Source organism: Haliaeetus albicilla, chromosome 16 (assembly GCF_947461875.1).
Source record: "Haliaeetus albicilla chromosome 16, bHalAlb1.1, whole genome shotgun sequence".
NCBI lineage: Eukaryota > Metazoa > Chordata > Aves > Accipitriformes > Accipitridae > Haliaeetus > Haliaeetus albicilla.
In genome coordinates this window covers 20,220,891-20,233,548 of record NC_091498.1, presented here as the reverse complement: position 1 = coordinate 20,233,548, position 12,658 = coordinate 20,220,891, and the positions used below count along the sequence as shown (strand labels likewise).

General features: G+C 41.9%; 1 protein-coding gene across 1 annotated transcript in view; it reads left to right on the top strand.

Annotated features, from left to right (window-relative positions):
• DENND2B (DENN domain containing 2B) overlaps positions 1–12,658 on the top strand; it is a 183,241-nt gene that overhangs the window by 41,564 nt on the left and 129,019 nt on the right.

Genomic DNA, 12,658 nt, shown 5'->3' with positions numbered 1-12,658 from the left:
AAAAGGCATGCTGTTTTGTGGATGCCTCCCAGAATTGTTTAAATCTGTGTGTGTGTATGCGCGCGCGTGCGTATGAAAAGAGAGAGAGAGAGAGAAATCTCCATGACAACTGGCCTGGCCAGTCTGTGTTCTCTGCAATCATTTTAGCTGGAATCAGTGCTGCGAAAGGTCATATGAAGGAGTTGTGGGAAGCACAGCAGGTATTAGACGCTAAACGACTGGTTTTCTGATTGCCTCAGATAATAAGACAGAGTTTTGTCTGAGAAATACAAATCTGAGAATGGAGTGGAAAGGGAGATGCTCCAAATTTCAGGTAACAAAAATCTCCTTTTTAATGTTATTTCCTCCCATTTTAAAGTTTGGTGGTTTTTTTTTCCCCGTGGTGTTTACTCCCAGCCGAGCGTCTGAGCGAGCTTGGATTCCCTAGCTCTGGGGAATGATGTCATGCGGCAACAGTTGGATTCTATTAGCCAGGGAAAGAGGAAACATCTTTTGAAAAAAAAGATACTTTGGCTCTTTGTTGAATCTTGTGCAAAGGCTGCAAGAAGTGTTTAAAAAAAAAAAGTTTCTAACAAATTAATTCCCAGAAAATGTCATTTAGGACCTAGACAGCACCAAACTTTAAAACCACTGCAACAATTACTCCTATATGCAAGAAAATAATTATGGAAGTGTTACAGAATTCAGAAGACATTTCTTTCTTCTTGGATGCTCCTATATTCATCTTTAATGAGAAAATTAATTGCACCGTAATTAAGCAGAGAATTTGGAACCTCCACGCACTTGGGATCCTTCAGCAATTGTGTAGAGAATGTGCTGCTAAAGAGTTTCTTCTGGTTTGGGCTCTGTCTCAAACTGCTGCTTATGAATAGATGATGCTGGCAGCATTGTTCTTAATAAGGTTTTCAGTCCTGGACTGTGTTTTTCGTAGCTTTAAACGAGCCTTTTTGGGAGAGGGTAGTGGGGGAAGAAAGGAGAAAACAAGTAATTTCAGCAATTTGAAAGGGTCTTCTTTTCCCCCTTTCCTCAGAGACATTTGCTAATTGCTGTATTCAACACTCAACATTTGGGTAGCATGCATAGCATTTTAAGCAGAAAAATACCTAATGATTAATGTACAACTGCTGTGTCCTAATGAAAATTCTTAGAAAATGGATATAATCCTACTTCCTTGAACATCACAAAAATACACTGTACTGATAACCATGATGAAAAGATTAGGTCACCCCTACGCTGTTTAACGCCCTCTAGCAGATGCTTGTTTCTACTTTTATGCTGCTTTGCTCCCTTCTGTGCATTTCAGGCATGATCCAAAGCTTGCTGGAGTCCATGGGAGGTTTCCCGTCAACTTCAAAGGGCTTCAGATCAGCCTCTGCCTGAGAACTTCTCAGTCTCTGTTTCAGTCTTTTGACTGCAGGATCAGGCCACAGGCTCTCACTTTCTTTCTTGAACTTTCCAAACAGAAGGTCTTTTATGTTCCTCCAAACAATGCCAGGCGCTGCTGACTGGCTTCAGCGTGGCTGGTAACACACGCTGGAGATAATGGTAATGCTTATTTCCGCTTTCTCCTAAAATCGTCCTAGAGGGGGAAAGTGCAGTGAATGGAAATTGGATCCTTCTATCCCACCTCCCCTCCTCACAAATGGCTGTTGTTTATGAGTGTGTGTGTCTGCGCGCAAATTGTTCCTTGATTAAAGGGCAGTATTGGCTGTGATTCAGGGAGGAGTTCCAGGAGGAGGTTAGGGGGAAAACACTTATCACTGTGATCCGCCAGCAGAACAATCATGAGGGAGAAGCCGGCTGTCCTGGAGGAGGCAATCTTTCTACAACATGCATACAGAACTGACAGCTGTCATCTGTGAACTGAGGGCTGATCAGCACAGTCTAACACTTTGTGTCCCCCTCTTGCCTACCAGCTTTGACCAGCTTGATTCTATAAATAAATTACTGCTGTTACTGAATATCAATTAATAACCTGGTTAAGAAATCCTTGTGCCATTTTTGACTAGAAATGAAATATCTGTGGAGCTGGCATGCTCATTCGAACCATCCCCTTCCTTAAGAAGGAACATTGTGATGATTACCCAAGTTTAAGGCTCATTTGCAGGAAAATGCTATTAGTCCCTGAAATTTCTGAGACAAAGGTTATGATTTTCAAAATCAGAACCACTGCTTTTAAGTGCTTACATTTTACAGCTAGTCAGCTTGAGACTCCTGAGAGATCTCTGCAAGGTGTTGCAAATTGGGCATTCCAAAGGCAACAGTTGCTTTTTGGCATTTATCTGTGGTGCAGTGTGATGCAGTGGGAAGCCTGGTGAGTTCTCTGTCTCGGTGTTTCTGGCTGAGTGGCATTTCCCTTAATGGTCTGTGTTGTAGTATTTACATGTTACTTTGAAAAGTGATACAAGGCATCATTCCCATAGTCCTTTAATATAACTTCCATATGTCCTAGCATTCTGAATGGTTCCAAATGAAGTTTGCATATGTTATATACTACATATACCTTACCAGTAGGAAATAAATAATAATAATTAAAAATCAATAAATCATAATATATTTATAACTACACTCAAAATACCTTATAGGTGACCTACTATGGTTGGGCATAAATGTAAGCAGCAGCACATAGGCATTGGCACATTGTTTTTTTCATCCATTAAGGGAGTAAGCAATTCAAGAAGGCTGCTGCTATACCCAGTAATGCATGTGAAGTTCTTGCAGCAGCCTGTGCAGGAGTAGCGGCCCTGTGCTCAACACAGCTCCAGTGGACAGGTCTGTAGCCCAGCATTTGCAGCCTGCTGTAGTTGTCACTTTGTAAGTGGATTCATTTCTGTATCTTGAAGGCAGTTGCTTTATGTTCTTGTCCTGATAAATCTCCTCATTGGTCCCATGCATCCACCATGTTTCTCCTAGTGGCTGTATGTCCACGTTCTGTCTGTGGATAGTCAGTTAGTCTGAGTTTTCCAGAGAGATTAATGTGGGTTTTTTTGATAGGATTAGTTGTGTCCTTTCTCATTGCACTTAGAAGGAAAGTGAAAGGACATGGAAGAAATATTTTTTTGTTGTTGTTCTCTCTCCTTGACTATCTAATAAGTAATTTTTATATTCTGAGTTACGATGTTTTAATTGCTTGTTTTATCTTGCATGAGATCATCTTTTGTGTAACTGCTCATACTCCCTCTATCCATAGGTTGACAGTGTTTATTTCCCTGTTGTCTCTTTCAGTGAGTTCCAGGTTAATTGCTATGTTGGCATATTTGTCTTTATTACTTGGAAATACACCACTTTGTGGATGAGCTGAGGCTATCTAGAAGCCTAGGACTGACTTTGTCTGTATCATTCAATACTTGTTTCTGCTCTTACTCCCTTCTCTAAATAACTCCAGTCCCTTTGATTTTTCTTCTTAGGGAAAGTCTGTGAGACACTGGAAAAACAGTGTAGTTGTCTCAGTTTCTGCTGTTTTCTTTGAAGATCAGGTGATCTTCAAGAGCACCTGGTGTTACAGTTGTGGACAGATGGACCATTAAATTCTTGAACACGAGATCAGTATTCTCCATCTGTAACTTTACGCTCAAAATAGATGGAATTAATTGATTGGAAACAACAGTGCTGCATATTTAGAAGAGCTGCTCATGGGGATGCTCAAATCTTTCCTCATTTTCTGCAAGTTAGTTTCAATTCCAGCAGTACGAACAACTAGTTCTCACAGTCATTTCCTCTCATGCGCTGTTTTCTGGTCATGGTGACTGAGTGACTTTCTAAGGTGTAAAATGTGACATGCAAAAGGATTTGTTCTGAGCAGTTCACACTGGATACGAGTGTGGCTACCTTTAATTACAGCAAGAACCTTGAAATGATTGCACTGTCATTCTGCTCTGCAGTGCAGGCTATCGTTAGTGCTAATCAGTTATCTCTGTTCTGCTTTTGCATCTTGACCCACTTATTTTGCTGAACTTAACACAGTTGCTAGTGTGACACAAAGCAGACTCTTGGCACAGCCCTGATCACAGAGCAGGGAGAGATCTGGCAACTTTCACACAAATCCGTTATAATTAAGGCTTCCGGTCTGGGATTTAAACTTCTTCTTTTGTCTTAAAAGCCTGAGAGGCTTTAAAAAATATTTTTCAGGCTGAAAATGAACCTACTGCTGGTAGAGGCAAAGTCCCCTGATGGTACTAGCTGCAGGCAGACCTGGAAGAGGCGGGTGCTGCTCTTGTTCCTTCATCAGGCTTTGCAAATGTGCTTCCACTCTGAGTGCTTTTTGAACAGAGCCTCCCAGTTGTTCCTCAGTTTCATGTGACAACAACAGAGTCCCCCAGGCATTTAGAGGAGTGTTGCACAGTTGGCTTTCCTCCAGTGCCAGCTCTTAGTCTGAGTTCAAGCCCCATGTATTAATCCTCTCTGTCCACTTGGAGCCAAGCTGTTGTATGCAAAGGGCTGTTCAAAGGAGTCCCATTTCCCCATCCTGTCAGAGGCAGTGCTCCCCCCTTCAACCTTTTTTTTCCCATCCTATTGCAGTTTGATGACAAGGAGATGAATCGGAAGCTAAAACTTCTGCCAATGGCAAGAACGCAATTTGGCATCCCTTGTGCAGCTGGCATCCAAAGGATGCAAGCCATCAAATTGTCTGTGCTCCTGGTCCAGCTGAGCCTGTTTGTTTACGACCAGACCATCCCTCCCCTCTTTAAAGCATGCTTGAAAGTTAAAAGGCATCACTAAGCATTTACCACATTATGGACATGCTGAGGACAGTTGGACAACTTTGACAGAAGACCTGCTTCCTGCAATGCTATTTCATGCCTTCTTGGTAAAGAGCAAAAAGCAATTTGATTGCTGCAGCAGTATGGAAACATTTATAGCTGCACAATTCACGTTCCCATGTTTCAGTCTCTCACAGGCCCATGCAGACCTTCTAGTATTAGTTTTAAAAGGAGAACAGCTGACAACTGATTAATTTGAACGTCGTATTCCAGGGAGTGCTGTTTTATGACTGAGTTGTCAAAAGTGGCAAGCCAAGAAAGTATTGACTAAAGTTACAAAGAAAAATCTCTGATGTAGAGCACAATCCTGTTTATCCAAAAGATTTGTAGGGGACAAAACCGTCTTTATATCACTCTACTGTCAACATGTTCAAACCCGTGCTGGGGGAGGTGAGAACCTGAACAGCTCAGCCTGTTGCGTTCATCCCCTAGCAGTTCTTGGGAGAGTTCCCTGGGGGTTTCCTGGCACATTGTTGCAGGGAAGGGGACATATCACAACTCAGTCTTCAGAAACCTGCCTAAAAAATAATTTCAAGTGACTCATGCTGGTGTTGGTTTTTGGAGAAGAGTCAAGCTGGTTTCAGAGAGGAGAGTGAAAAAAACCCACTTTTGAACAATGGATGTGCTTTGTGTAATCAGCTGATGCTCTGAATTAGAGCTGCTCTGCTGTGCATCAGACTGGGTTTCACTGTTGTACTGACCCTGCTACACTCCTGCTCAGGGCAGCAGATTGGCTTTTGGGAACGTATGAAGACCTAAGAGCAAACATCGGTTTTTCAGTGCTCTGTTATTAGCAGCAACACATGACAGTAAGTTGCAGGTTGAGTGGTATCACCCTGGGACATGCACAGGCAGCTGTCTGGCCACCCCTTTTGTTTCCTGTGGAAAGCGCTGCCCTTGTGTGCCACCTGTAAGCAAGAGCCTGCTCCCAGCCTGAGCAGCTGAAGCACAACACTCTTTTCCTGATCTGAGGCTTTAGTGGAGAAGGAGAGCCAGTCCTGTCCCTGGAGCTGCGTAAGATGGTCCATTTAGGTCTTCTGTCTCCTACAGCAATAAGCCTCTGCCATGATGCTGTAATGACAGCTGCTTTCATGGGACTGTTCCCTCTGCCCCGGCTTGGGATGCTCTGGGGGGTGGGAGTCCCAAAAGGTGAGAGCAAAGAGTGGCATGAGGCAAGAAGGCCAAACTGCCCCCCAGTCACTGTGGGCAGGAGAGACTGTGTGTTTTTCAGTGCAGAGAGCTTGTGTCCTTGAGGGTGATTGGGTGGTCAGCTGGGCAGGTACACTGTTCCCTTGAGCTAGGCCAGAGCTGCTGTCAAGGCATGGAGGAGGTGGTCCCAAAACACATGCAGAGCTGAAGTCCTTACAGACCCTGCCCGTTGCCATGTGCTGCCTCCACCCTCCTCCTCCTCCTCCTCACTTTAGGGCCCATGGAGACAGGGGAAAGGGTAGCAATGAGAGCGAGGCTTTTTCACTTTCTACCCAGCAGTTGAAGCCAGGTTATGTTTTCAACAGAAGTCTCCCTGGAAATGAGTTTTGTTCAATGTAAAGGTCAGGTGAAGGCAGAAGTTGAACCTTATTGCATTTAGAAATGCTCATGTCCACATGTTTGGAGCTCTTTGTGAGTGGTGAGGGGACCGCTATACAAGCTGGTTGTACAGGGGACCCTATCAGCAGGTTATAATCTCTTCTGTGCCAGACTCAGTGGACAGTATAATATACTGTCAAATCTGGCATTTGCATCAAGATCTGCTTTCCTCTCCTATGAAGACATTATCCAGTTTTCTGCTGAGACACATCAAGAGCTGAGGTCCCTGCTGTGTTTTATTTACTATTGGCTGACATGCATGGACAGTAGAAAACAAATGTAAATATGGCTCAGTGCTGTGTACTACAATAGCACAGAATGCTTCCTGGGGATTTATGACCATCTGGAAGAATAGGACATCCAAAAGGCAGCCTGAGGTCATCAGCTGCAGCACCTTGTCAGCAGATCCCAGAGCAGTTCCTGTGCCTGTGGCACTGACGGCTCTGATATCATGGGTATACCCACCTGTTCTAAATGGCCAGATACTCAGGAAGAGGAAGATGAAGCTAGCGGAATTATGCTAAAAGTTTCTATGATTTCTCTGGAAAATCTATGCAGTTCGTGTTCTGGATAGGGCAGACTGATTGCAAAGTGGCCATTTATCTGGAGATTTCAGGTGTTGGTCAATGGCTGCTCTGGTCAGGCTGTGTGATGTCCTGAAATTCTGAACAAATCACCACATTCCTCTTTCTCCACCTCAATAAAATTTCCATGTGCAAAATCAGGCTGCATTAGGTGAAGCTCTCTTGTGCCTCAGCCTCTTGCAGAGTTGTATCAGGTGTGTAATGTCATTTTGGCAGTTGCATTGTTGGTGAGATGTATGACCTTGCCTACAGTAGCAATGCACGTGGGCTTATTGTATTCTGAGATCTGGTATCACATGTGCCCCTCTCAGTGACAGGAGGGATGCCAAAGTGAACTGCCCCTGGTTCTGAGAAGGATGAGCTCCTGCTGCATGTATTGGTGCCAAATGGTATGCTGGCTTATGGAAGTATTAAAATGTTTATTATTGAAAAGTGATTTGTCATGAGAAAAGGAGAAACCTGTTGCTTGCAGTGAGGTAACAGTTGGCTACTCCTGAGTCTGAGTAGAAAAGGGAGATGCTAGGAATAGGTTGGAGGAAGAGTGCAGAAAAAAGGCAGCTGATTATCTGTGAAAGAGGAAAGAAAACCTTGTTGAAAGGTAATTATTCTTCTGGATGAGTGGTTGGCTTCCTGCAAGGTGGGCAGAAGAGGAGCAAAGTCAAACCCCAGACTTCCGGCTCAGCATAACACTTATCATTTCAACATTTGCTTACAATCTGATTTAAAAGCAAACCAACCAACCAACCCATCATTGTAGACTGGGAATTGTGTAAAATATTTTTCTGGTAACGTGGACACATGGTGTTCCCAAACCAAAACAGTCCAGGACACTTGTGGCAGTGGGGGTGATGTTGAGAGCCTGCTAGGCTGTTTCACTGCTGCCCACTACTGAACAGGAGCAGCGAATCTGTTGGCTTGGACAGATTGCCCTTGTGACAGTAGCTCATTAATGGTTGTCACATCAGTTATGTTTCCATGACAGCCTCAGGTCTGACAAATGTGACAAAGCTGTGTTTTATCAGCAAATCCCCTGCTGGCCCTAGTCAGGAAAGCATATGGATAAGAGAAAATTATTCTTCCTGCTCTTTGTTACTGACCGATTCTGCTCTTTGTATTTGAACCAGCCAGCTAAGACTAGTTGCATTCCTCTGTAATTTGCAGTACCTGCTGTATGGGGCTGAACCAGTGATGAATTAATACCTTTTTCCATTCGTTAAGTTTTATTCATTGTCGCAGCAACCAAGGAAACTCTGAAAGTCAGACTGAAGTTTTGGGGAACGGAGCAGAAGCACTGGTGTTCTGACTAGTAAAGGGCAGGCTTAAGCACCCTTGAATCAAACTGGCTTTTCTGCAGAAGAGTTACGGAGATTCAGATAGGTGTGTTGGCCAGGGTTGAACCTGTGGGATAAGCAGTCAGACTTGTTCTGTTGCAGCTGTTTAACACCACCCCCCCCCCCCAACAAAACAAAAAAGCCGAGCAGGAGCATTTTATTTATGTTCAACTAATATCTCCCTTTGAAATTCCTCACTGAACACTACAAGGTGAAGTAATCTGCAACAGTTTGTTATCTGTAGGTTATCTACTAATATGTTGTATGCCAAATTATAATCATACATAAAATGAGGAAAAAAAGGATAAAGTTATAGATGTGCAGAGGTCTCTTTCTATCATGAATGTATCAATCTTGAAATCTAGCAGGATCTGTAATGTAAGTATTTGCCCCTCTTATGCAGGGAACATAAAAGAAGGGAAATGCTAGTTGGATAAATTAGATAATATGACATAAATAAGAAAATGAGGAGGGCTCCAGAGCTTTGTGAAGTATAACATGATTGCCCTTTCCTGAATAGAATCAGATCTGCTTACAAGCATTCAGTCCACCTCTGCAGGGAATTGCAAACAGGATGCAGCTTTGCTAATATTGGCAGGAATGGGAGGGTTTTTTTAACTGAAGTGATAGACCCCGGATCTCTGTATCAGAAGGTCATGAGGTTGAATGCTGGTGCCACACACCGCTCTTGTGCAGTTTAGCTGATAGCTCTGTGTGTACGCGTATAATGTATGTATGTATAAATTACTGCTCGCCTCAGCTATCTCTATTAGCAGACTCCAAGTAGTAAAACTCTCACCAGGAACATTTTATCTCCAAACCAGGTAAAAGCTTTTGTTTGGGAGACCCTAACTTTGCCCGAAAGAGGTTTCCAGGAGAGTAAAGGCAAACCTACCTAGTTCAAGACTATGTTCTGGGACTTACCATCTCATTTGACTGCAGCAAGCCTGTGCACAGGCAATACGGAGTAACTCCCTGGCTTGGGATTTCCAGTATTATCTCTGAGATAGAGAATGGTGATGCTTCAGCTGCTCACTAGTGCACTGTTGTTTATAGTGGCAGAGTTGTGTCATTCCAAACTCGAAGGTGATGACTTTGAAGCACACATAGGCGAATATATTTATTTTAAAACAATGAGTAATAAATCTAGTTATTATTTATGCAGTTACTGCTATAAATTAAGTCAATGCTTTTTCAAGCATTGTTGGATATTCTAGACAAAGCTGCCAAGTGAAACGTGAATCCTATTTTATAGCTGGTGTCTGCTAGGCGCAGAGGGGGAAGCTGAATAAAAAGAAATCAGGATATACCTCAGAAAGACAAAATTTGTTATGTACTAATGGCAAATATCTAATCTCCTGATCTCCTTGGGATCAATGGCAGAGAGAGGGAACAGATCATCTTTATGACTGCTCAAGCATAGTCAGCACGAGAATGAAAGACAAGGGATGGAAATGTGTTTGTTCTCAAAGAATGCCATGTACCTCAGCATAGGTGGGTATTTTGTGAGGGAATACCTTTTGTTTTATGTTTTTAAGCAAAAGCAAATCTCTATTTTGAGAAAGAGGGAAAAGACTTGCAATGAAGGGGAAGGCGATGCTTAATGAACGAAGTACTTCTCTGCAAGATTTTAGATTCTATTGTGTCTGTGGCACTGAAAGTGGAAGAGGCATCATTTGAGGACAGCTGATCAAAAGGAGGTGACAGCCATTTTGTACTGTGTGAATTTTGCTGGTAGCCTGACTGACATAAACATGACTGTTTCCAGAACTTCAGTCAGACTTCAGGGGGGAGCCAGTCACCAGAGCAAGGACAGACCCAGCTATAGTGAGCCTTTCAAGGGGAAACTTTGCTGTGAGCTGAAGGGCAGCTGGTGGCAGGGTGCAGCATTACCAATGGTATTGTGTATCTGTTACCGAAATCCGGAATAAAACTCCTTAACAGCAATGAGAAGTTAAGAAGCAGGCACTCCTTTATTGCAGCGCTGGGCACACAGGGTATCGCTCCACCTATCGTGTGTACCTGGCTCGTCTAACTATGCAGGTTAAATACACACCTGTTATACATATTCACTAAATTTCTGGAAAATGTTATACATAATCATTAACTTTCCAATAAATCATTAACATATATAAATGTCTCTTCACGCAGGCGCAGTGAAGGTCTCTGGTGGTCTTCAGAAGCCCTCTGGTGGTCTTCCATAGTCTTCCTCACTTGTCCGCTTCTTGACCTCTCTTAGGTGATTCTGCGCAGTACGATTCTCACCATCATCTATATTAGTTTACATAAAAATGCATACTATGTCTATTCTTAAATTTAACCTTTCTAATAATTGGTCCTTCAGTCACACCATCTTATTAATATTCTTATGTTAAAACAATCATTGGTTAATCTCACTTAACTCTACTGATTGGAATCCTTGATAATTAGATCGAGGTGGGAAGGGTAAGGGGTTTCCAAACAGCAAACTAGTGTCCATAGCGGTTTCCTTAGTTTCCTAAAACAAAACACTACAAACCAACAAATCTTTGTCAGAGTTTCTGTGGTTAACTGATTTTAGACAATACTTGAATTCTTATAGTTACACATAGTACATTTTCTAAAGTTCCTAAGTTCCTATGACTACATTTCAAACTTAACACTCCCATACCTATGCTTCACAATTTTCTACTTCTTAATCAAACCAAACTCTTTTATATAATTAGATTTTAATTTCTTTATCAAAATATTTGCAACATATCCTTTTTCAAAACTACAGCAAAATGAAACGTTACTTGACTCATGAAGTTTACCGCAAAGTTTTCTTCCTCTCCTAGTAACAATCGGTCCCAGCAAGTTACCTCTTCCATTGCACCTTTCTGAGATAAAGTGATGGAGAAGAAACTGTGTGAAAACATCATAGCAAACTCAGGTTGCCATAATGTTTGAAAAGAAACTACTTAAGTGAGACCAAAATTTTGGTTTTTGTTTGCATAGTGTTCAGTATGCTAAATCCTAATCTGTGGCTAAGTTTCTCAGGTAGTGGGTGTAATAATAACAACTGGGTTAATAAAAATCAGGCCTGATAAGCATCACTGTTGAATTGAGTAGAATGCTGCCTTTTTCTAGCTGTAGCTCTCCAGAAGATACACATATTTTGATTTTGAAGAGCCATTAATTATCTTTTGGTTAAAAGGAAGGGAGAATGAGTCAATGCATATCCATTTGCTCATTACTTTCTCCCAATCTCATCACAAATCTGTGGCTAAGAATGCAGTACTTACAAAATCTCTCCATCCTGTATCTCAATGGGAAGTCTGCATTTCTGTAGTGTTTCTGTAGCCAGCACATTCCTGCAGGCAGTGCAGATGGGAAAGTGGAAAACCAGCTTCTTAAAACTGTGAAAAAGTGCTTTGACTCTTAGCTATCTGCATCCTAGTTTGGAATTTTTATTCTGCCTTTAAAATCTTCCCCCAGAAAAATGAGTTTGAAGCCCAGGCAGTATTCCCATATAAATGACTGAGTCATCTTCCTTGGGAATTGAAGAATCACTGTCACCTGGAGTTATGGTCTTAAAGGCTGAGTTGAACAGATACTTAGGAATTTGTTGTAAATTTATATTATACCATTCATTATTGTTTCTTTTGAGTGTAGTCATACAGGGAGAAAACAGATATCATTATTCTGAGACAGGTTTTCTTTGTATTCATGTAGTAGCAGCCAAAACAAAAAATGGTGGAACTCACAAGGAGTAAGATGTAGAATTAATATTCAGGCTGTTGTAATGCTACATTTTTGGGTCCCTCTAGTAACATATTCTACAGTAGCCAGAGAACAGCATAAATGTGATGACCCAGTTTGGAAGCAAAATCATTCTTCAAATTCACAGGTGCCCTCTAAAGACATACAAGATCATTTTTCTGATGTATTTGAGCACTCGGTTTTACAAGGAAATTTTAAATTTATAAGAAGCAGTTTAAAGTTCTATTGAAATAAAAATTAATTTAGTTTGTTGATGGATGTGGCCATTCCACTAAACAGTCAGATACCTGGAAATCTCCTCTAACTGTGCTTTTGGGGTCTGAGGACAATGTTCTCAAAAGCCCTGAGGTCCACTGACTTCCAGAAATGTTGCAGTCCTGAGTGCTCTGAAAGCAGAACTCAAATCCTGTAAGCATATTTGCAAGGTGTTCCTGTATGCATGCTCTCTATCTTCAAACTGTTTCTAAAGACATTGGTCAAAAAGAAATTGTATTTACTTTTTTCAGATAGAAAAGTTTATTTTCTGGTCGGCAACTATGTAGCCATTTCACTACTGCGAGATATTTAAACAGTTTGCATTTTCGATGGAAAGAGAAATTGAAACCAAGTTGTCCTTTCAAGCTCTGCAGAAGCTGAGTCAGCAAAGGCAAAGTAG